Here is a 20,588-nt window from a genome sequence, read left to right as displayed (position 1 = left end):
CAGTAGGCAAAGAGGGCAGCAACAGAAGAGCCATGATGCATGCTCCATGTTCTGGGGTCCCTCCAGCTGAGACCTGGGCCCCCCAGCTCCCCATATACCCTTGGCACCGGGCATCCCTAGCCCCTTTCTTCAGAACCCCAAGGGGAAATTGGAGCCCAGGATTGGCAGAGTGGCACCAGGGGACCCTACTAGACTCTTAACAATGTCTCAATCATTCTATTGAGTTGATTGTTTGTTAGATAGCTGGAGTTCAGGGTACAGTTACCTCTTGGTATTGGCTCTGAGACGCATGCAGAGAGGAGGAGCTGGAGGAGGACTGTGGGGAGAGTTAGAGAAGGCAATAATTAGGGCTGGGAGCTGGTGGGCTGTCTCAGCGGGCAGAGGGTCACCCAATTCCCACTGTGGGAGGAGGTTTGAGGGCTGGCCCAGGGGGTCACTGCACCTTGGCCCAGGCCCTCTTACCTCCAGATTCTTCAGGATAGCAGATTGTTAGAAATGAAAATTTGGAGTTGCAAGGTACACGAACACACAAACAAAAGATTTCTCAGCAAGGCAATTTTACTTCTGCAGAAGGATCCTGTTTGCAAGCCAGATTGCCATGAGAGCATACCAAACAAAGGAAAGTAGGAGTTTTTATCCCTGATGCATCAAGACCCTACTGCTGTGTCCTATCTTCATTGACTAGAGCTGGAACTCACAATCTAAACTGATTCTGATTTGCTAAAATCTTAAAACTTTCCTAAATAGGTAATGGCATGATGGAGAACAAAGAAAGGGAGGGGGTTACTTACAGGAAACTAGGATAATAATAACATTTCCAAATAAAGAAAAGGCATAGGCTACGAGCTGGGACATGCCTAGGCATGTCCAAGCATATCTAGGCAGACTAGAAACTAGAATAAACAGGCTTTGTTTAAAATATAAGGACATAGGAAACATAGAATACACTTATTTCTCTACTATATTTAACAGCTACCCAGGGCATAACAAAGAGTCATTAGTAAACTAAAAGATTTATTAGTTTGTAGCATAAAAAGAAAACTTTAAAGAAGTTTTTAAAAGGAACTATTATTCTTAACACTTATTGTTTTTAAAAGCAGAAACTTTGAAGAGGAACTTTTTATTCTTAACAAGATGATGCAGGGCCCTCCCCATGGATACCTGTTGCTGACTACAAGAGATGATGGTGCGCATGGAGATCTTCTGCCCCCTCAGTGTCTAAGCCCTCTGACTTCCTTTCTTCCCCCGCAACTGGCAACATTTTCTTTTCTGCCTATCTTGAACCCTTCATTCCACAACTCTTTTGTACCAAAATATCTCATGGTTCTTATCTCCCCACCATCCCTCCCTTCGGAGGAGCACTCATCTGGTGCTTCTACAGCAAAAAATGATGCAACCAGTCACGTGGTCCAACTCCTTCATGTGAACAGCTTCAAGGGAGAAGACTCAGGGAAGAGGCGACTTCCTCAGCATTGCCCAGCAGCAAATCAGCTGCTCCCAGGATCTGCCCTCTCTTGTGAAAACCCGCCTCAGTTTCTGTCCTACTTTCCTCGCCCCTGCACCCCACTCTGGGCTTCAATTTCTGAGGTACCTCAGAGGCAACACCATTGAGCTGTTGGTAGAGTTACTGCAGGATCCTGGTCGATGAGAAAGTCCTAGGGGTGGAGACATGGGTCAAGGGTGCAGGTGGCTTGATGGAAAAGAAGGTCATGGGCAGGGGTCTTCCTGACTCCCTCGGCCTAGAGACTGCTGCCCCAATAGGAGACACTCACTTGGTTTCATCTGTAAGATGAGGGGCATTGTCAGCATCATGTTTCTGTGTGGGAAGAAACATGTAAGAGGGTCATTCGATGTCTGATAACAGTCACCCAGGGTGGGGTGAGCCAAGCTCCCAGACCTCAAGTAAAAGGCCAGTCTCAGCTTTCCCCCAGCCCCATCCCCAGGAAGGCCACTTGGTCCTAGAGAACAAGCTACCCGTGAGATAGCGAGACCCTGTCTCTCTAAGTTCTCACCATGTTGCCCAGGCTGGTCTCAAACTCCTGGGGTCAAGTGATCCTCCCACCTTGGTCTCCCAAAGTGTTGGGATTATAGGTATAAGCTACTGCACCTATTGACTGTGTTTCTGATTCAGGCCTTTTCAGGGAAAAAAAAAAAGTTGCCCAACTAGAAGCCTCTCCCCACTCTCTGGAGGTAAAAAGAGAATCAACCATGGTCACCACCCCTACCCTGTCCTTTTACATCCAGAAACATCAACCCAACCAAGAAACCATCCAAAAAAACAGAGGTAAGACATCTGCCCTATGGCTCTTGGCAACTTAGAAATTGTGAGGCCTCTTTCCTGGAAACAGCAGCTGGGGACTATCCTAGGATTCAGGACTTGGAGTCATGTGGAGCCTCTCCCTTGCCCCTAGCTGGACCTACTTGCTTGACCACAGCCCCACCCAGCCTGTCTCCAGACTCTGGCCTTACTCTTGGCCCAAGCATCTGGCTCTAGAGATCTTCTAATATCCAACAGGCCAGGTGAGCAGACAGTGGAAAAAGCTGGCTGACCAGCTAAGCTTGACAAGAGAGAAACACCAAGGAGCCAGGGCCTGGACAGGAAGCTGGGTTTGGGGAAAGTGGCTACACCTCACTCCAGGGAAAGGACTGCCTGCTTACTGGACCCTTCGGTCCTGGCCTCTGAAAACCTAAATCTGCTTCCCTCCTTAGAGCAAGTGCTGCAGAGGCTAGCAGAACTTAAGATAATTTTAAGTCTTGTAGCTAAGAATGGAGTTAAAAAAAAATAAAGCCTACTCTCCTCAAATGGTCCCATCACATTAAGATATTTTTCTCTCTCTCCATTATTCCCTACTTCTGGAAATGTTATCAGCTCTACTCAGGATACTGCAATCACAGATCTGCACTCCTGGAGTAGAAAACCTACATGGTTGGCCGGGCGTGGTGGCTCACGCCTGTAATCCCAGCACTTTGGGAGGCCAAGGTGAGTGGATCACAAGGTCAGGAGATCGAGACCATCCTGGCTAACACAGTGAAACCCCGTCTCCACTAAAAATACAAAAAATTAGCCAGGCGAGGTGGCAGGCGCCTGTAGTCCCAGTTACTCGGGAGGCTGAGGCAGGAGAATGGCGTGAACCCAGGAGGCGGAGCTTGCAGTGAGCTGAGATCACGCCACTGCACTTCAGCCTGGGCAACAGAGCGAGACTACGTCTCAAAAAAAAAAAGAAAGAAAATTTACATGGTAATAAAAATGAGAAATTTAAAAAAACTTACATGGGAAACAGTTATGGATATAGAGAAGGTATAGAAGCAACAAGGAGCCAGGTGCAGTGGCTCATGCATGTAATCCCAGCACTTTGGGAGGCCGAGGCTGGTGGATCACTTGAGGCCAGGAGTTCCAGACCAGCCTGGGCAACATAGCAAAACCCCGTCTCTACTAAAAATACAAAAAAATTAGCTGGGCACAGTGGTGGATGCCTGTAATCCTAGCTAGTCGGGAGACCTGAAGCACGACAATCACTTGAACCCAGGAGGCGGAGGTTGCAGTGAGCCAATATCCCACCACTGCACTCCAGGAGAGAGAGCCAGACTCTGTCTCAAAAACTAAAACTAAAACTAAACAGCAAAAAGGAAATATGGGGATCTGGGCCTTTGTTTCCAGAACAGAGAGACTTGGGCTGGACACAGAATCTCAGAGCATTAGGAAACAGGCTCCAGACCCCCTAATCCACTGGACCACTGGCAGAGAAAAAGCCAAATACATGGCTGCAGGATGCCTCTAGGCCTGTACTCTGCACTATACCACTCAGTATCTCCTCTGAGCTGGCAAGGTGAGTCACAGCACCTGGACAGACCTGACGGACTTGGGGGCGGGCGGGTAACAGGTGTGAGAACTGAAAAGTCTCTAACAGCAGCCAAGGGTGCTCTGTCTCAGTCCCCCTCCCCATGCCCATCTTCAACAGGATCTGGCGCCATTTGTGCCCTGCTCCTCTGGCTTTTCAGGAGTACCCCAGGCAAGTTAGATATGAAGGAAATGCCAAATCACAACCAGAGGAAGTCATCTCCTAGCCTGTACCCCCATGCCCTGCCCCCCACCAGGCTCCCTGTGCTCCTGAAAGGTGCTCTGTGAGTTCATAATTATGGCCATGACCTCACCGCTCTCCCTGCCTCCCCTACTCCCCTTATGGATGAATGTTTACCCACCTTTAATCTTCAAATCAGCCTCAAATGCCACTTCCCCCAGCCTCGAGTCCATTCGGAACCAAGCTACCCCAGAACTGAGCATTTAGAATGTTCCAAAATTCTCTCTTGCCTCCTTCAGAGGAGTCTGCCTCCCTCAGTGTGCAGCCTAGCTTGTTCATCTATTCTCTCCATTGTTTATTTAGCAAAGTGCCTTTGCTATCAAGAGCCCAGTGAATATCGCTAAGTGTTCATTTGATTTTAAAGAGATTAGGGGCAGAATGTTTCAGTCATTTATCTGTTTGGTTAACCTCGTATCTTTTACAGTTATTTCCTCTGAAAAAATAGCTTCAATCCTTCCAACTATAACGTGAACTCATTTTCTCTTAACCCTGTGTTTTCTCTCTTAAACCAAAGTGAATTAATTTTAAAAAGTCAGAAACTTCTATGTGGTCTAATGATCTTTGCCTTTAGGGCAAAACCTAAAGGTTGGTTGGGTTTTTTCCCTCCATCCCTCCTAGTCTGAGAGCATCACATTGGGCATTCAAAAGCCCAAATCTCAGGCTGGGCATGATGGCTCATGCCTGTAATCCCAGCACTTTGGGAGGCCGAGGAGGGCAGATCATTTGAGGTTAGGGGTTCGAGACCAGCCTGGCCAACATGGTGAGACCCTGTCTCTACTGAAAATACAAAAACTAGTTGGGCATGGTGATGGGCACCTGTAATTCCAGCTACTCAGGAGGTGGAGGCAAGAGAATGGCTTGAACTCAGGAGGCAGAGATTGCAGCAAGCTGAGACCGTGCCCCTGCCACTGCACTCCAGCCTGGGCAACAGAGCAAGACTCCATCTCAGAAAAAAAAAAAAAAAAAAAAGCCCCAAATCCCACAGGCCTGCTCTGAAAGTTATTCTCAAATTGTTGTTAAACTTTAAGGTATGTCTCACCTTCTCTAAAATGATAAAAGATGTGGGGGAAGGAAAAAAAACAATCAAACGGTGAAGAAGTAGACACAAACAGGCTGAAGGTTAAGGCAGCAAGATAAAATAAGCCGAAGACAAAGTATTCCCCCAAACCAAAGAAGCCTAAGGGCATGCACAGCTGGAGAGAGCAAGCCAGAGAGAAGTCTCAGCACTCCCTCACCTTCCACATGTCCAGTGTGGGGAACGCAGCACCTTCACAAGGTCCTGAATCTACAGGAAGCAAAAAGGGAAAAACAAGGGCAGGGGGAGAAAGAGTTGCTTAGAGAGAGGCAAGAAAGTCAGGGAATGAAGAAGATACAGGTTCAGGGAAACGAAATGCTGAAGAAGAGTGGAGGATGTCAAAATCACGACCTGTGATTGTGACCTCCTCCCACCAAATGCCACCTGCTGCCTTGCCAAGGACAGAACAGATAGATGGGAAAGTCCCCTAAGTGATGCAGTCACATGGAGTGGGGTCACCTGACCAGCACAGCTCTTCATAAGCTCACCGGACCCCTCTCCTCAGGCCCAGGACATGGGTGATGAATCTGGGAGAGCTCCAGAAGACCTCCACCTCTATTTTAAAAACCAGACTTTTGAGTAAGGGTTCACTTGAACAAAGGAGTCTCCAGCTAAAAAACAAATTTGGAAGATACTGATCTTATCTGGTATCATCTTACAGAGGAGGAAACTGAGGCCCAGTGGAAGAAGTGATTTTTCTGTGATCACACAGCAAACTGATGGCAAAGATGAATGCAAAAGTTAGATCTTCTCCTAACCCTAGTGCCTGGGGTTCTCCTTACCACGTGCTGGGGCCCTTTCAGTGACTCCTAAAGGGACAGCCTGATGGCAAATGGCTGTTCTCATTGGCCTGGTTTCCCCTTGAGACTGGGGATGAGGAAAATCAAACAGTAACTACCATTTCCTGGGTGTCCTGGGTGTTTACAGGAGGCCCTGTACTAGGGATTAACATAAAAACAACAGCAATAACAAATCTCATTTAAACCTCACAAATATATATAAAACAATACCAACCCTATTTTACAGATGTGAAAAAGGAGGCCCAAAGAGAGCTCAAGCAATTTGCCCTAAATCGTATCCCTAGCAGATGGAGAGGTAGGATTTGAACCCAGAATTCTTAACCAGTACCTGACAGTTTTTCCACAATCTTAACAATTACCCTCTACTGCCCCTTGGGCCCCTTGTCCCCAGAAGCCTGGCCAGCCAAGACTCATATCCCCAGGTGAGTGGCAACCACCAGAAGTGGTTCTCAGTGCTACTGCCATTTTTTTTTCCTTTTCTTCCTCTTTACTCCTGCCGAACACAAGGGCTGTTCCTCTGCTAATATTCTGTCAACTTTGGAAAAGAAGAGCAGTAATACTCATGAGAACTATAAGCCCCTACAGTCACATCCTACGTTACGGTTTTTGCAAAATACTCTTATACATCATCTGATTTAATGCCACCAACAACTGTACAAGGTGTTGTCACAATCAGTTAAGGACAGGGATTGATACGATGGCTAAAAAAAAAAAACAAAAAGGCAATAATGAAACTTAAACTCAGTCTTCTGACTCTGAGCTCTGGGGTTGTGCCATGAATCAGCAGCTGCCAGGGACCAAAACCAGAGGCAGAGAGAAAAGTAAACATCAAGTAGGCAGGAACTGTACACTGTGCAGTTCAGAGTCACACATCGTCACACATCTGTTAGTGTAAGAAGTACACCAGCACCTCTCAAACTTTTACATCAATGTATCCTCATGACAGAAGGCAGGCTTTCTGTTAAATCTGGGAATTTATCAGAAAGAGGACAACCCAAGCCTCATTTCAGAGAGAAGTCTGGTATACTCTTAGAAATCTATGTGACTGTCACCCCTAAGTATATTATTTTTTCTCTTTCAAGAGAATCAAGCCAAACTGATGCTTCAGAAAGATGCCCCATATTTATCCTGTGCCACTCAAAGTACCCCAGGTTGAGATGACATGAGGAAGATTCAAGCTGTCAAGTTCAGTTTCCCAAGATCTGTTCCACAGAAGATGAGCAGATCTCACTCCAGAGACCACTGACTGAAAGGCACTCTGGTCTCAGAACCATGGAGAACTCAAATATGAGGTAGAGAACTCAGAAAATAAAATGCTAAAGTCTCTCTTAAGAGTAGAAGCCTGGAAGGAAACCAACCAATCCCATTCTCCCATTGACAACAGTCAATGTTTGCTCACTGGTGCAGGGGGAGGCGACGGTGGGGAGTATAAGCTTTTCACACTGTCAGTGTCTAAGTTAAGGGAGTAAGGCAACCTGAAACCTCTTGCTCCCAGGTCCCATAGTTCCCATTCCCCTTCCAGCTGGAAATTTGTGCTGCAACCGGAGGAACCAGAAAGGGGGTGAGAACAGTTAGGGGACTGGGTCCTAAGATCAAAGGCCAGTCTTGTGGCAATAATGACAGTTCCCAAGGGGATTGTGACTCACTACATTCCATTCCTTGTTGGAATGATCAGACCCTACACCAGGCCATGGGGGCTACGAAGTCCAGCAAAGTCAAAGGAATGAGAAAAGACTAGTTAAGACATAAAGTGGGACCAGGGGGCCAACGCTAGTATGGAGACTGTGAAGACCCCGAGCTCTGGGAGCCCACACTATTTATTGGTGATCAAACAAAGAAGCAGGTAGTAAGGATGTGAGTGTTGAGAGAAAGCAGTGCATCAAGTGAATGAGCTACAGCTGTGACGGTTTAGCATTTTCTTTGAAGTATATGGAACACATTATGCTACTTGAGATAATGGGAAACATGTTCTTCTAGTTTAAGATACAATCGTTTTATGAACCTGGGATTGCTAGAAGCAAGGAGCCAGCAAGTCTAGACACATTCCAGAGACCACGAGGGGTTTTATGCCCTGAGCCCTGGATTCCATCCAAGCCACAAGGGGTTTTATGCCCTGGGCTTAGATTGTGGTGCGGCAGGGCAGCCTTCCACTCTTTAGCACAGGGCTTGGTATTCCAAAGGTCATGAGGGGTTTTATACCCTGGACCCTGGACATGTTCCAAGACTCTTTTGCATTATGTCAGACATGCAAGCCCTGCCTCAGCTTCTCTCCCAACACTCAGCTTTTATCCCAACAACTCCTTCCTTGGTGGGGGCCACATTGCTCTGCAGTGGGGGAGGAGGTGCTTGGAGATATGAGCTCAAAGAGCACAGGGAGGTCTGGCTTGGGGTGGCAGGAGGTGAGGACCAAATCTGGAGTGGGGAGCCTTGGGAGTCATTAGCCCAGAGTCAGCCAGGGGTGACCAGTGAGGGTGGGGGCTGGGCTGCTGATGGGGTGGGGCTGGCTGACAAGACTTTGGCTGGGGAAGCCCAGAGGCCCAGCCCGGTATGCCTCAGAAGTGGCACAGACTCTGGCAGTGGTCCTACTGTCAGAGAGGGCTTGGGGCTGGGTCAGGTAGCCATGACCCCGTGCATTTTACCTTTCTTTCTTGGCCGTGGCCAATTGGCTGCATTTTACCTTTTTTTCTTGGCTGTGTCCAATTCACTGTGTCAGTTTCTTCCGACACCACAGGGCAGGGAGGGAGGCGGGGTTGGGACCACATCAGTGTGATCCTGGCAACCACTGCTAAACACTTCTAGCCAGCTACCACGCAGCTGTGCGACTGAGCCAGGGCCGCACTAGAACGCAGGATAAGGGCATGGCCTCAATGCTGCAAGCCCATTGGTCAATGAGAAAGGAGGTAAAAGCGAAAAAAAAGGGAAAGGAGACATGGCCAGGTGGCAGTGTGGCCGGAGGGGCCTGTGCTTTCACAAGGAAAGGTGCACAGGCAACTGCTGTCCCTGCCCACTCCAGGAGAGGGGCAGGGCTGGCTTACACTTTAAAAACTTTAAAACTTAAAAAGAAAATCTGCGCGTACTGTATATATGTGTGTGTCTATGTATGTGTATATGTGTTCCTTCAGAGCTATCTTCATTATACAGCTTCTATGCCAGGTCTTTGATTTTGGCCTTTATTATTCACCTTCGAATGGAGCACAAGAATTACCAGTATTACCTCAATTGTAGAACAAATCCTATAAAAATGGAAAACCCATAGCATGCTTGATGATTAATGTAGCAGACTATATTATCCAACATTCCAATAAGATAAAATAATCACAATGATTTCTGTTTTTTGGAAAAAGATTATTTTATTCTCTGACATTATTGTTAAGACTTTTTAAATAAGAAGCATGTCTAATATCTTTAAAAACACACAGTTTTCAATTTAATAAGCACTCAAAGCTCTTTACCAGTTTAAAAAAAAATACAACGTCCTTCTAAAGTAAGGCTAAATGCTAAGTGATGGGGGAGAGAAAAAGGATATAAATAACTCCTACTCTCAAGGGGTTAATCACTAAATCCTATTTGACGAGAATCACCTGGCCTCTCCAAACCTTGCAAATGAAACTGAATTTCTCACTCCATACTTGGCTATGACTTGTAATCATGAAAACCAAGAATCGTGTTATGTCACTGTGTATTGCTTGTTAACTGAATTCCACACTAGGCTGGGATCAAGGGCTGAATCGTTCATGATTTGCTCCATAACCTGTGTGCTTCTTGTCCCAGACCAAACTAAGCTTTCTTCTAGAGTTCTACAATTTACAGTTAGTATACAAGAATGGTTCTCAAAAATGTAGTCTCTGAACCAGCACCACCAGCATCACCTGAGAACTTTTTATAAATGCAAATTCTCAGGCCCCACCCTAGACCTGATGAATCAGAAACTCTGGAGTAGGGTCTAGCAATCTGTGCTGCAATAAGCCCCACAGGTGTTCAGGAACCTCTGGCATACAGCAGGTAGAAAAATGTGTTTCCTTCTGTAGGCCCAAAGCAAGGGATACTATATGTTCTGTCTTGATATGAAACAAAGACATGCAATTAAAAGACATAAATCTCCTTCCTACTCCCACCCTCCAGCTAATGTGTTTTTTTAAATAAGTTAAACAGAAAAACAAGTGGCAATCAGAGATTTAATCCAAAAAGTATGTTTACAGGTATCTGTTCTTATCCAGTCTGATCTTACACAATACCACTTACATCCTACATCTAAAGTTTTAGAAAGGGACCTTCACAATATAAGTCTAAGGCACACTAGGAGTTCTATAATAAAAGACCAAGTAGATCTGAATGTCCAAACTTACTAGAGAAGAAAAGTGGATCACTGGCTGTATTTTCAAATTGCATTCAACAGGAAATTAAAGTTTTGAATTTTTTTTCACCTTCATACTTCCAAGTTAATAGACTTAAACCAGAATATTCCATTCTTTCAAAGCCTCTAGCCAGGCAAAGTTTTACTTTATTACTTCTTGCTTTTGATTGATATAAAGCAGAGTCCTGGTAGGCATATTGTGTTTACTTGCAAAGATGCAGAACTAAAGTTGTTAATATTAAAACAAAAATCCTGTAAACTTCAGATGGTGAGTGTAATACTTCAGCACTAGCACTAAAGCCTCAAATATGAAAAGATACCAAAAACGCCACTAGCAAACAAAAGTAAACTCTCAGCCGGAAGCAGTAGTTCATACCTGTAATCCGAGCAGTTTGGCAAGCTAAAGTGGGAGGATTACTTGCAGTCAGGAGTTCAAGACTGGCCTGGGCAACATAGCGAATTCTTATCTCTACAAAAAAAATTAAAAATTAGCTGAGCCTGGTGGCACACGCCTGTAGTCCTAGTTACTCGGGAGTCTGAGGTGGGAAAATTGCTTGAGCCCAGGAGTTCGAGGCTGCTGTAGCTACGATCATGCCACTGCACTCTAGCCTGGGTGACAGAGCGAGACCTAGATAATTACATTCTGTCCTGCTCCTGTTTACACTAAAATCACTGAGTTAAAATGCTTTCATTCAGCAGGATAAAAATTAAGTGAAATGGCAGGGTGGGGTGGCTCATACCTGTAATCCCAACACTTTGGGATGCCGAGGTGGGTGGATCACCTTAGGTCGGGAGTTCGAGAGACCAGCCTGACCAACATGGAGAAACCCCATCTCTAATACAAATACAAAATGAGCTGGGCGTGGTGGTGCATGCCTATAATCCTAGCTACTCAGGAGGCTGAGGCAGGAGAATCGCTTGAACCTGGAAGGGGGAGGTTTCAGTGAGCTGAGATCACACCACTGCAGTCCAGCCTGGGCAACAAGAGTGAAACTCCATCTCAAAAAAAAATTAAGTGAAATGTGGCCAGGCACAGTGGCTCACGTCTGTAATCCCAGCACTTCAGGAAGGTGAGGCAGGCTGATTACCTGAGTTCAGGAGTTTGAGACCAGACTGGCCAACATGGTGAAACACCTCCTCTACTATAAATACAAAAATTAGCCAGGCGTGGTGGCAGGTGCCTGTAATCCCAGCTACTCAGGAGACTAAGGCAGGAGAATCACTTGAACCTAGGAGGCAGAGGCTGCAATGAGCCGAGATCATGCCACTGCACTCCAGCCTGGGCGACAGAACCATACTCTGTCTCAAAAAATAAAAATAAATAAAGTGAAGTGTGATTTTCGAGGCTGGGTGGCTAAAAAAAGGAAAGAAAAAATATAGCTAAACAACAAATTACTTACTAGGAGAAAGTTTTTGTAACCTCAGTGACAGAAAAAGGTTTATATCCCCAGTTCATAAAGAAAACTTTAAAATTACTCAGAAATATGATTTTAATAGATAAAATTATTTTATAATTTTATAAAATTACTCAGAAGAAAACAAATGGGGCCGGGCGCGGTGGCTCAAGCTTGTAATCCCAGCACTTTGGGAGGCCGAGACGGGCAGATCACGAGGTCAGGAGATCGAGACCATCCTGGCTGACACGGTGAAACCTCGTCTCTACTAAAAAAATACAAAAACTAGCCGGGCGAGGTGGTGGGCGCCTGTAGTCCCAGCTACTCGGGAGGCTGAGGCAGGAAAATGGCGTAAATCCGGGAGGCGGAGCTTGCAGTGAGCTGAGATCCGGCCACTGCACTCCAGCCTGGGCAACAGAGCGAGACTCCGCCTCAAAAAAAAAAAAAAAAAAGAAAAGAAAACAAATGGTTTCCAACAGAAAATGGGCAATGGAGAAACAGACACTTTCCACAAGAATAAAAATAGCCAATAAGCATATAAAAGATTCAAAAGCACTAGAAATCAATGTAATGAGAACAATGAGATTTTCTGCTTAAAGACCAGCAAAGATGACAAATGGAAGGGGGAAGCTGGAGCTCTGTCTCTGTTGGTGGGAGTATAAACTGAACCAAATTTCCTGCACGATAATTTGAAAATTTCTATTAAAATCCCTAAAACTGTTTTATATTATTTTCCTCCAGAAATTCTACTTCTATGAATTCAGTCGTAAAATGCTTGCTCGAGTCCATTAAAATGTACATATGAGGAAATTCACCTCTGGGGTGCAATGATTAACTTAATATACATCCAGCTATTAAAAATGATGATACCAAGATATATTTATTGCCATAGAAACATGCCCAAAATATAATGACAAAAGACTATATATTATGATTCTACTTTTTACAATGTTTATATGCATAAAGTCTAAAAAGCAACAAACCAGAATGTTTTGACTGGCAAAATTAAAGATGTTTCTTTATATTTTGTCATCCAAATTACTACAGAATGTGATTTCCTTTATAATCAAGAAGAAGTGTTATTTTCATTTATTTATATTTAAATTTCCTTTTCTTACTTTTTCTCATGTACATATCCCATGTAGGCTCTAGAGGTAGAATCCTTGCCTCTTGAGGTCAATCAGTCAATTTTTGGAATGTGCATTACACGAAGCTGCCCCATCTTCCTTTTATTTTAAAATATCTGGAAATATTTTTGTTTTAAATTGTTTTATTGTTCTCAGTGTTTTTTAAAATATATGAAATTGAGGAAAAGACAAAGGAAAGGCTGACTTCCCACCTTCCTGGGGTTACTCTTCCAATTTTTGCTGCTCTTGCTATGTATTAATATTCACTGGGTACTAAAAAGATGGGCAGCCCCTTAGATCCTTTTGTCTTATCTCTTTCTCATAATCTCACTTCATTCTTTCATTCACTTATTCTTAAAGGGGTAATGCATACAAACACATAGTTCGAAAAATTTAAAAATATAACTACAAAAGTATGTGGCAAAATCCTATTCATATCCTGTTCTCCCTCCACAGCCAAACACTTTTAATTGGTTTCTTATGTATCATTTCAGAATTTACATTCGCAAATACAGATGTATATTCTTATTCTACTCTTATCTCCCAACACAAAAAGTAGCATACCATATACACCATACCATTCTTTGTTCCTTTTTAAAAACCACACAATATATCTGAGTTCTTCTACCTGAGTGCATAGGTCTTTCTCATTCTTCTTTACAACTAACAGTATTCCATTGTTTGGATGTATCACAGTTTATTTAACCTGTTCCCTGTTGGCAGACACTGAAGCCATCCTCATCATACTATCACAAACAATAATGCCAAGGATAACCACCCACACACCAAGTTCATTTCTGAATGTGCCTTTGATGAAGCCTCTATTTAAATCAGCACAAGATCACAAGGCTGGAAAGTTAACTCCTTTTTTAGTTTTCATTATGTACAGCAGTATGTAGCAAAAGACTCCCTTGAGCAAAGCAAATGTACTCTTTGAGGATATATTTCATAAAATAAATGGATAAACAGAACACCCAGGATAACAATTTCTATTTAACAATGCATATGTATGTACACAATACATGCTTATGTGTAGAAAGTATAAAATAAATCCATCAAAGCATTAAGCATTGTCTCAGTATGCTGGACCTACGGAGTGCTTTGTAGATCCCCGCCTCCTTGTCTATCAATTCTAATTTCACAACAGTGAATAGGTACAATTTTTGCAATGTAAAATTTCTAAAAATGTTAATTCAAACTAAGGTGGATATATTCTTTCAGTCTGTCCTATATTTGCATAGTGTTCCAGTGTTCAAATATCACTTCATTTAAAAATATTTTTTTTCAATATAGAGACAGGCAGGGTCTTGCTCAGTCAACCAAGTTGGTCGTGAACTCCTAGATCCTGCTGGATCCTCCCACCTCTGCCTCCCAAAGTGCTGGTATTACAAGTGTGAGCCATCACGCCCGGCCAGCTTCATTTGAGAAACCTTTCCCTAGCACTCCATATATTACTAATTATTCCTTCTTCATTTTCAGATAGCATTTTCTTCATATCTGTATTACCTCACTTGTCACATGATAATCAGGTACTCACCCATCTGTCTTCCTTGATTGCTCATGGGCTCTTTGAGCAATGTGCGACCTTGAACAGTGTGTGACCTTGAACATACATGCCTCCTACACAGAGAAGGAAATGATTTCCCAACAGTATCATCTTTCCCAGAATTCAATACCTTTATTTCTAAATTGTTATAGATACTCTGCCAACAACCTGAGAATGTTATGCTCTTTCCCTAAAACTTCCATCTGTTACTGAGTATCTACGGCCATAGTTAAATCAATTGTGACATGCGCTCTGGCCAAGCCCATTCATAGTTTTTTCTGTAGGTGATTTTTAATTTTAATTTTTGATTTTGATTGTTTTCTTTTTGGTATTTTTTTAATCTAGGAGTGTTTGGTAAACTTCACCATATCTATATTTCTGTGTCTCTGCACCTGCTGGTCTCTGCTGGGAATGATGTCTCAAGGTTTTATTCACCTAGAAAGAATTCCTGCTCACCCTTAAACAATCAGCTTAAATTAACACCTTCTCTGGGAAACCTTTATATCCTCCCATTCTTTCAGTAAGAGTTGAGAATTCCTTAACTCTTGAAATGTTTGTGCCTCTATTACTATGTATCAGGCACTGAACTAAGTGTCTAGGATAGAAAGATGAAACTGTAGAACCTGCCGTCATGGAGCTCAGGGTCTAGTATGGAAAAACAGCCATATTAACAAGTAATAACCACACTATAGTATTAACTACAAAACCAAAAGGGAAATGTATTGAATATTTGACATGTGTCAATCACCTTGTTAGATGCTTTATTAACAATTATCTATGATCATATTAGATAAGTATTTGGACAGAAGGCCATGAAACTCTAGGACTGCTAGAGTTTGTTAGACTCTCAATTGTCTTCTAAAGAAACTGTCTCCTAATGGTTCTTTCTGAATATGCTATAGTCATACAACTATTGTGCAACTGTAGCGTACACAAAAAGCATATCTGTAGCCTATCTATGTGACCAACAATACATAAAACCAACCTTACTTCTTTGGCCACAAGTAACTGGGCCAAGGCTCAGTGTTTCAGCTAAGAACAACACAGAGGTTGAACTTAAGGGAGATCAATCACCAAGAACATGGCGTGGCTCAAAATTCTCTCTAATAGGGGCCTTCTGTTTTTAGGAGGTGACAGGCTAATCCAATCAGATATTCTCTCTTGGAAAATAGAAATGTTGGGTGAACAAAGGAAAAGAGGGCAGGTCTTCAGAGCTCAAATCCTATCCTATATACTGCTAAATTAATGTTCTGTGAAGTTTTGAAAGTACTAGGGCCAAGAAACAATATGGCTACTTAGATGACTTCCCATCCAAGTTTACATTCAGCCCTCATTACCAAAGATGATATGTGTGTGCCTCTTCCTTGCAACCCATCAGGGTCTAACACATCATATCACCACTTCTGAAATTAGGAAATAGGCTCAGAAGTCCAAGAGCTTGACCAAAGCGATTCAGTTGGCAGGTAGCAGAACCAGAATTCAAAGAGAAAGTCGGCATGATTCTTCTGCGATATCCTGCCAGTTACGTGGGCAAGTGGCCTCAAAATCAACAAAAGACAAGTAGAGGTTGACATGCGTCAGTGGAAAGAGGCTCAAAAGGAAGAGTTTATACCCAAGAATAGAACAGAAACGTTCTGGAAGTATGTCTGGGGATGTGAAGTAGGAAGGGGCACACCAGATTTCACCTTGGTCAAGTGACTGTCTACTTCCCCCGAGCTCCAGACTTAGCTATCTGTCTTTCTTACCGTAATATAAAATCCACAGGGCAGGACCTTAATCTCTAGCTTCACCGCAGTTCACAGCAGAATCTGGCTTAATGTAAGTGCTTAATAAAAATATGAATGAATAAATGAATGAACTATCAAAGAAGCTAAAGAAACATTCCACATTGTTGTGGGAAAGGGTTATCATGAACCAGACCCTAGCAGTCACTTACAAATACAGTTGATCTTCATTATTTGTGAATCCTATATTTGCAAATTTGCTTACTTCCTAAAATGTGTTTGTCATCTCCAAATTAATACTTGTGGAGATTTCAAGGTGATTCATGAATATACACAGAGTAGTGAAAAATCTGTCACTCCTTGCACGCGTCCCAAGCTAAGGTCAACTAAGGTGACCCTGAGCCTTCTTGTCTCAGCTCTCATACAAATATGACCCAAGGATAGAGACAGCAGAGGGCAGTGCAGGGTAGGGCAAGAAGCTCTGGCTCTGGGACCAACTGGACTGGAAGTCTGAATCTTAACTCTGGCACCTGTTAGTGAAGCAGCCTCAAGCAAATCACTTAACGCTTCTGTACTTCCTTTATTCTTTTGTAAATAAAGAAAATTCAATCTACCAGGACGAGTTGTTTTTAGGAATTAAGATTATAACCTATGTGAGATATGTATATATGTGCCTATTTTCCCTGGGAACAAGGGTTTAGTATTTCTTTTTTCTTTTTTTTTTTTGGAGACGGAGTCTTGCTCTGTTGCCCAGGCTGAAGTGCAGTGGCGCGATCTCAGCTCACTGCAAGCTCCGCCTCCCAGGTTTACGCCATTCTCCTGCCTCAGCCTCCCGAGTAGCTGGGACTACAGGCGCCCACCACCTCACCCGGCTAGTTTTTTGTATTTTTTTAGTAGAGGTGGGGTTTTACCGTGTTAGCCAGGATGGTCTCAATCTCCTGACCTCGTGATCTGCCCGTCTCGGCCTCCCAAAGTGCTGGGATTACAGGCTTGAGCCACCGTGCCCGGCCTAGTATTTCTTTAATTCAGTGTTCTAGGCAACTTTATAGAATATAACTGCTGCAAATAATGAGAATTGAATGTAACTATTTATAAGGAAATAACAGAGAAGTAGACAAAACAATTATTTGGATGAGGTAGAGACAGGCTTCAAGAAGATTTTGAAGAAACAGAACTTACCAGGCACATAAGGTGTGGAAAAGGCTTGCTAGGAGAGAGAATGGCACCTACAGAGAGAGGTCCAGATAGTGGAAAAAAAAGATAGGTTCAGGACATGGTACTTCAGGAAGTCTAGAGCAGTAGAAGATGAGGCCAGAACATGATGCCATAGTGCTTCTGCACCCTGCATACACCCTGTACTTCAGAACCTCACTCTACATTTAATCTTGGTTTTCAGTTCTCTCTTCTATTAAACGGTGAGTTCTCAAGTTCCAAGTCTCTAAGAAATCATAGCTAGAGTCCTCTAAATTTGCAAACAAGTTATTACTAAACACAAATACACCCAAAAAGACTGTACAAAAATACTTTGGTTTTCAATTGCAGTCATAGCAATTCACAACTGAGACACATTTGCAATTTGTCCAGGGTTTTTCTCTGATGACTGCTGTAACTCTGTCATAAACTATTTTCATTGTTTTAGACACCCAGACATTTGTTAGAACAGTGTTAAGATCTTGCTCTTTTTAGTGTAACTGATTGGTTGGTTGATTGACTGAGATGGGGTCTCATTATGTTGTCCAGGCTGGTTTTGAACTCCTAGGTTCAAGCAATCCTCCTGCCTCAGCCCTCCAGGTGGCTGGGATTACCGGCGCACACTGCTGTGCTGGGCTCTAGTGTGATTTATTAACAAGGCTTCAACATACGGTCCATTAGACAACGCTTCCACCTCAGAGTAAATATTTATTTTAATTCACTCTGACTTACTTCTCTATATGCAAGATACAGTTTACTATAGTAAAATACAAGGAAGCATATTGATATACATATGTGACAAACAGGATAAGGAAAGCAATATAATTTTTTCCACAAAAGCTTGCAAAATCCTGGCCAAAGCACAATAAACATGATGTTAAACTCACAGCTTACATTTCTCCACTGAGAGCTAGGAAAAAAATAATTCCAGTTTTTGTAAAGTCACAAAACTAAGCACTGAGAGAATTTATAAGATTTTGTAAACTTGTGTATTCTCCCTAACCCCATACACAAGCAGCCAAAGGAGCCTATCAATCTTACCCCGATACTTCAATTTCCTGCAGCCTCCAAAATAAAACTCTCACTGTCCAGTATCTCATTTGAAAATTTATATTTTCGGCCGGGCGCGGTGGCTCAAGCCTGTAATCCCAGCACTTTGGGAGGCCGAGACGGGCAGATCACGAGGTCAGGAGATCGAGACCATCCTGGCTAACACGGTGAAACCCCGTCTCTACTAAAAAAATACAAAAAATTAGCCGGGCGAGATGGCGGGCGCCTGTAGTCCCAGCTACTCGGGAGGCCGAGGCCAGAGAATGGCGTAAACCCGGGAGGCGGAGCTTGCAGTGAGCTGAGATCCGGCCACTGCACTCCAGCCTGGGCGACAGAGCGAGACTCCGTCTCAAAAAAAAAAAAGAGGCCGGGCGCGGTGGCTCAAGCCTGTAATCCCAGCACTTTGGGAGGCCGAGACGGGTGGATCGCGAGGTCAGGAGATCGAGACCATCCTGGCTAACACGGCGAAACCCCGTCTCTACTAAAAAATACAAAAAACTAGCCGGGCGAGTTGGCGGGTGCCTGTAGTCCCAGCTACTTGGGAGGCTGAGGCAGGAGAATGGCGTAAACCCGGGAGGCGGAGCTTGCAGTGAGCTGAGATCCGGCCACTGCACTCCAGCCTGGGCGACAGAGCGAGACTCCGTCTCAAAAAAAAAAAAAAAAAAAAAAAAAAAAGAAAGAAAATTTATATTTTCAAATGTCTAAAATCTTAAAATTAAGAGCAGCGCATTAGCTTTTCCCCATAAAAATTTTTGGTATAATTTTACTTAGGCACAACATAGTTTGTACTACTATCTAAAAACATATGGATAGAGCCAACATTACTAGAAACCAAACGAATATACCATGAAGATGAAAAGGGAATAGAAAATGTTGTTTTTAAACAGATTCAGTGCTGTTATTATCCACTCATAGGTAGGGTGTGATGAACTCACACTGTGCTGTACAGCTAAGTATATCCTGTATTTTACGACAAAGTAGGGTAACATTATTTATTGAGGATCTGTTGGGTGCACAGAGGTATGCTAGAAGCTGTAAAAGGTTTGATTCTTGCCATCAAGAAACGTCCAAGGTTATAGACTACTCCCAAAACAAATGAGTGACGCTCTCTCAACTATATGTACAACCAAATGTGAAACGGAGGTGAAGACGGGGAAGATCTTAGGCTCAGAGACTGTATTCAGGCCTTTATGGTGGCATTTCTTGATATCATTACACATTTTAAAAAAATAAGCTAAATTGTCATCAGTTTAGTCTGAAATTTATAGAGGCTTTTGTTGGTGAGAAACGTATTTTATCTATTTATCTATTTATCAATGTTATCTATTAAAGACTGCAGTTCACAATATTTCCCCCGTTAATAGTATGTACCTTTTTGGAGCTGATCTGGAGCAGTTCTTCCCAGAGTATCTGTATCCCGATTTTCAGATTCCATTTCATCCGTGGGGCAAATTTACAGGTCAGCATAGGACAAGTTTTAAACATTAATGGAAAAGAGATTGCATTACATTTATATTGTCTTTCTAATCTGGCAGCCTTGAGTTTAATTTAGAAAATTCCTCCATTTTTAATTTACCTTTGTTTTGATATATTTTACTATTATCCTCTTTTTCTTGACTTCCTCGTCAACTAACATATTTTCAGAAGCTTCTTGTTAACTTCTAATTACAGGTAAGTTCCGTTTTCTGTTTGCTTAACAAGCTCATTGACATTTTATTTGCAAGCACAGTTCTTGCATCAAATGGAAGATAACAAATGAAACATTTGTGCATTGAGGTCAATATAGGAAAGCTTAGCAGAGTGATTACTTATTTGTTTTCTGTTAATGTCCATGCAACTGCTCTGGGAATAAATGAAATGGAAGTACAGGGGACAAAATCATTCTGATTAGAGATTTACCTGGAACCTTTTTTAAAAATTCTATATATATGTCCTACTTCTCACCCTGCCAAAAGTGCCCCCACCTCGTTTTTGCCTTGATCCCCCACCAAATAATGTAGAAAATGTGATGGGTTCATTTACTTAGTTAAAGAAAACCTTGTAAAACAAGGAGACAGAGAAACAATTTTAGTGCAAAGTAGTATATGGCATATAAAAATATGTTCTACATGATTTTAAAAGGCTTTATAAAATTATTTCTTGTCTTGTTATTTATGAAATTATTTCAAGTCTAGTTGTTTTTTTTAAATCTCACTATTAGAGACAAAAACTCAAAACATGCACTGTGAATAAGGTATAAGCAAAATTT

The 20,588-nt window shown here is 42.9% G+C and overlaps 1 pseudogene; it reads right to left on the bottom strand.

Moving 5' to 3' along the window:
- Window positions 1-20,588, bottom strand: part of LOC104670917 — a 55,737-nt pseudogene that overhangs the window by 18,411 nt on the left and 16,738 nt on the right.

This window comes from Rhinopithecus roxellana, chromosome 5, assembly GCF_007565055.1.
Source record: "Rhinopithecus roxellana isolate Shanxi Qingling chromosome 5, ASM756505v1, whole genome shotgun sequence".
NCBI classification, from domain to species: domain Eukaryota; kingdom Metazoa; phylum Chordata; class Mammalia; order Primates; family Cercopithecidae; genus Rhinopithecus; species Rhinopithecus roxellana.
Note: the sequence above shows the minus strand (reverse complement) of the source record. Positions and strands in the feature narration are given on the sequence as shown.